At 39.7% G+C, this 5,282-nt stretch overlaps 1 long non-coding RNA gene across 1 annotated transcript; it reads left to right on the top strand.

The window, feature by feature from the left end:
* Positions 1-1,885: 1,885 nt before the first annotated feature.
* LOC135211671 (uncharacterized) lies at positions 1,886-4,740 on the top strand. Its single transcript, XR_010313700.1, has 2 exons — positions 1,886-2,270; positions 2,626-4,740. It is a non-coding gene; the product is annotated as an uncharacterized LOC135211671 (long non-coding RNA).
* Positions 4,741-5,282: the final 542 nt, after the last annotated feature.

Consider the following 5,282-nt stretch of genomic DNA (forward strand, 5'->3'; position numbering starts at 1 on the left):
GCTATCCACATAACCAGCGGTTCCCAACCAGGGTTCCGCAACCTATTATTAAGGACTCCGCAAGAAATCCTTAAATTAATTTGTTTTACAAAAGACGATAATTTGAATTGAAACAGCTCAGATAGCAATGGCCTGAATTCATCTTTCACCCAATATAAATATATATATATATATATATATATATATATATATATATATATATATATATATATAGTATGTATGTATGTATATACATATATACATACTTACATACATATCTCAAGTGTAAAAGGGCCATTAAAACACTGTGGTTTAAAGCTAAGGACTATATTTCGATAGACCGTCTACCACCATTATCAAGTAGTGAATGATGGAAGAAGTTACATTGGCGAAATATATAGTGGGAGATATGCCCTTAGGTGATGCCTGGGGTCACTGCTAAGCCGACGTTGGCTCTGTTAATTGTCTTCATCTGCTTCATCATTACCTTAAGGAACATATTGTCTATATGGTCAGAGTGCCAGGCTCCATTGGAAAGATTGATCCTATCATTTTGTTGATTTATCAGTGAAGGTTCTACCATCTGACATTTGTATCGACAGCTGCTCTTGTATAAAATTTGGGATGAGTTCCAACCATGGTATGATTCAGCAATTTTCCATCATATAAAAACCACGAACCATACCATGGATTGGAACTCATCCCGAATTTTATAGTGGACCAGCTGTCGATACAAATGTCAGATGGTATAATATTCACTGATAAAACAAGTGGACAGGATCAACCTGGGACTCTGACCATATTGACAATATCATCCTTAAGGCAATGATGAAGTGGATTAAGGCAATTAACAGAACTAACGTCGGCTTAGAGGTGACCCCAGGTGTCACCAAAGGGCATAGGTCCCACTATATATTTCGCTAATGCAACTTCTGTCATTCACCACTTGATAAGGTGGAAGTCAGTCCACCGAAATATAGTCCTTAGCTTTAAAGCAGAGTGTTTAAATGGGCATTTTATACTTGAGAAGTATCCTGTTTTAAGTGAATTTATTTACATATATATATGCTACTGTGTTACAGTGCGGATTACTGAATTAAGGAAATTCATTTCAAAGGCAACTTATAAATACTTAAAAAAAACACACGAAAAACAAATAGAAAAGGGACAAAAGGACGGTTATCCTCAACCACAAGGAAACCTTCTCATGCAAGGGCGACAAGCAATACTGCCCAGGCACCCTCAAGAAATTGGAACTGAGAAAACTTGGTCACACCTCATTTACGCCTACACCAGCCCTCTTCACAGGATTAATTGGTGCTCCCTTTTTGTGACTGGTCAGAGAGCCAGGGATAATTCCAACAGCCCATCTGACAAATGTTAGAAAAGGAATTCTATGCTCCCTTGTTTAAAAAAGGGGACGTGTTAAAACTCGAAAGCCCCACCTTTCCAAGGTGTGGTGTGCGAATATAGACAGTGTTAAGTGACAATATTGTACTCAGTAAAATTCTCTCATGCCTAGTAGACTTGCAAACAAAACAAAGTGCCACAAAATAGTTTGTCTCGGTCCAAGCGCCCAGAAACAGAAAGGTGGATATATTATAAGATGCCCTATCCAGAATAAATACACATAAGGACACATCCGTTTAATTTTTCCCAAAAATATAACTTTAAGGTAAACAAGATTGCAATTCCAGATGGCCCCCTCAGTCCAATCGCTACCTTAGAGCTGTACAACAACATATATATATATACATACATCATATATATATGTATATATATATATATATATATATATATATATATATATATATAATACATATATGTATAGAGGGTAGATAGATAGATATTTAGTGATAGCTCAGGACTCGTCGTTAATTGCTTTGTCAAAAATCGTAACCTTGGAAACACTACCACCCATTTATCATTTATAAAATGGCCGCCTCCATGCAAATGAAGAAAAAATGGCTGCCCGCCTAGCATAATCCTCTCATTTTGTCTTTGCCTATATCATTCCTCCTCTGCCGCCAAATGTCTCAAGTTTCCATGTTGTAGCAAGAGAGCCGCTGCAAAGATTGGAAGTAGCTACCTGAAGCGATGGCCATACTGAACCCTGAGGCGCTCCAGCCTCCCAAGCTCTGCCACATGCATCAAATTCGATCTCAATTGTGTTTTGGCCTTGATAGTGAGCAGATGTCCATTGTTCTTGCTCACCCGTTCCACAGGACCACCACCCCACGTGTGATGGGTCGTAGTTCAGGATACATATATCGTTTCTTTGGACTCCTACGGTAAGCCTAAGACAACTTGAGTATTTTGGTTGCCAGTTTTTCCTCCTACTGAAATATTTCTCGACTTTTAATGAACCCTCTAAGTAAATCCCATGCTCCACCACTTGTATTTCTCTCTCTCCGGTCATCTCGGTAAATCCTCCTTTTGTTTCCCTAGTCCAGCATTTCTCAGCCACTGCCACCCCTCGTTTGCATGCTAGTTTAATTCCAAATTGTGAACAGTGCAATATAAGAGAGGTTTGATTGGCTTTGCCATTCCTGGGAACATTGATAGTTTGTGAATCTTTATCGTTTTTGGTATTAGGGTTTCAATTCTTGCCAATCCTATTGTTAATTTGACACCTCTCTCTTTCAGAGGGATGTAATTATGGTGAGTGACCAAGGACACTTTCAACTTGCCCTTTCCTAGAAAGGATAAGAGAACGCTACATGATAATTCAGGCATGGAAACAGATAGAAGGAATTGCCGACAACATCATGTAGCTAAAAATATCAGAAAGAGCAAGCAGAGGTAGATTAACAGTGCCCTGAACTATACCAGGAAAACTAAGGAAAGCACACAGGACACTAATCCACTACGCACCAGCATCGATAATGCAGAGTCTATTCAATGCGTTGCCAGTTCAACTGAGGAACATATCAGGAGTGAGCGTAGATGCGTTTAAGAATAAGCTCAACAATTATTTTAGCTGCATCCCAGACCATCCAAGATTGGAAGAAGCAAAATATACCGGAAGATGTATTAGCATTAAAGGTGCCTCACACTGAGGGACCAGGGGCAACCCGAAGGAGCTGTAAGGTCTGTAAGGTAAGGTCATCCCCTTCCCCCACTCATCCCCACCCATCACCTTTCCCCTCCCCCTGCCAAAACACAGGATCAAGTGTTAATTTAGCCATGTCCTCCCCATCCCCTTCCCCTCCCCTCTCCCTCGCCCTTCCAGAAGATCAAGTGTTAACTTAGCTGTGTCCTTCCCCTCCCCCTTCCCTCTTCCATCCCCCTTCCCTACACATCAAATGTTAATTTATCTGTGTCCCCATCCTCCCCTTCTCTTTCCCCTCCTCCTCCCCTCCCTTCCCTCTTCTATCCCCTTCCCCTCCCTCCCACCATCCTCCTCCCCTCTCCCTGCCCTCTTCCTTTCTCCTCCCCTTCCCTCCCATACCCCGTTCCTTCCCCTTCCACTTTCCAAATACATATCAAATGTTAATTTAGCTGTGGCCTTTCCCCTTCCCTCCTCCTCCCCTCCCCTTCCTTCTTCCGTCCCACTTCCATCCCCTTCCCCTTCCTGCTGTAAGGTAAGGTAAGGTAAGTCATCCCACCTCCTTACCCCTTCCATTCCCCTCCCCTCATATCCCCTCCCATCCCCTCGACCTTTCACAACACATGCTCAAGTGTTAATTTAGGTGTGCCCTCCCCAGCCCTCTTCCATCCCTCTCCCCCATCCCCAAACATGGAAGGAAGAGGTACATGAAAAGAAATATACATTTTTCTTTTTATTTCCTGTAGTATTTCCTTCTATGTTTGGATCCGCGCATTTTTTAACAAGATTATTGTAACAAAATCATGGTGTCTCAAATTTTCTTTTCTCTATTTTTACTTTTTAGTGCATTTTAATAAAAGCCTGTTTTTTTTATCTCAGTTTTTTGTATTACTGTCAGCCATTTTTTGGCATTCTTTTGCCTCGGCCAAGGCTGACAAGTAACACTAGGCCAACAACAATTTTTCCTACTTCCTCGAGTGTTCAAGACCTCCGTTTTGTAGTTTTGATTTCTTTAACAAAACGTAGTTTTAATTTTATCTCTATCTTTTACGATGGTGATCATAATATTGTCACGCGGCACTTCACGAAAAAAACTCTCTCTCTCTCTCTCGTGGCTCTGACTAAATTACTTTTCTGTACATTGTTTCCGCGTGAGGTTTATAATCCCTTATCTAAAAACCGATTGCTTTTTTTTATGGAGAATAGAGCGTCGTCATGACCTTTAAGTAGACAAAACTTAATGCAATTCATAGTCACACTCTCTTATCATTCGACTTTCCGAAACAATTTCTAATCAGATTTTAGGAGGACGCTTCGTACTCGAGATATAATATGGTGTGAACTATTGGCCCTGATTGGGCTGTTACACCTTTAGGCCTTGGTTGCACCGATATTAACCATTTGGAAAAGTCAGATAGTACACTTGTATTTAAAGTAATGTTAATTCTAATAGAAATGATGTTTTATTTAATGTATTCAATTATATTGTGTGTATTTTAATATTGCTATATTATCGTATTATAAAACATGAACTCTGCCATCATGTTCCATTTGCAATCCGGTAATGATTATACTTTCAAAAATAACAGTTGATGACGTTTGAGAGGCACATCATTGCCTTTAGAGTTAAATAAAATGTAATTCGGAGGTACATTATTTGTAAATTATTTATTTATAAATGCAGTATATTTTAAATTAAAGTGATTTCGTCAGTTCCAGACGTTACTTTTGCCTACTTCGAAACGTTATCCTATCTTAAGACCTTCTCATCCCTGACGTGAGAAATTAATAAATGATATATGAATGATCTGATACGTCATAAGTTTGGTAAACCTGGTTATATGTATGACGATGTGCGTTTAGTCTACTCAACGTTTGGTTGAAAACAAACACTAACTTAACATGTGTTGTGCATTATCAATGAAACTGTCTGAAAATGTGACAGGCTCAGTAAACCTAGCCTAGGTTATTCTGCCAAAAATTAAACTCATCTGAGAGCCATTATGTGCGGTATGCACAAAAATAGCACGAAAACACAAAATACAGCATATGTTAGAATGGATTAAGACGGAATCTACGTTGGTGGAGAGCTGCTCTAGGACTAATGCCGAACTCTTTCGTTTGGTGTGGAAGAGGCGTCTCGAGACAAATAGGTATAAGCTTGTACGTCGAGTACCGAATTCGACGAATTCCACACGCAGCGATTGGTCCTTATTTATATTTTTAGCTGCGTTTGTTTTATTGTAACTTATAC

This window comes from Macrobrachium nipponense, chromosome 4 (assembly GCF_015104395.2).
Source record: "Macrobrachium nipponense isolate FS-2020 chromosome 4, ASM1510439v2, whole genome shotgun sequence".
NCBI classification, from domain to species: Eukaryota; Metazoa; Arthropoda; class Malacostraca; order Decapoda; family Palaemonidae; genus Macrobrachium; species Macrobrachium nipponense.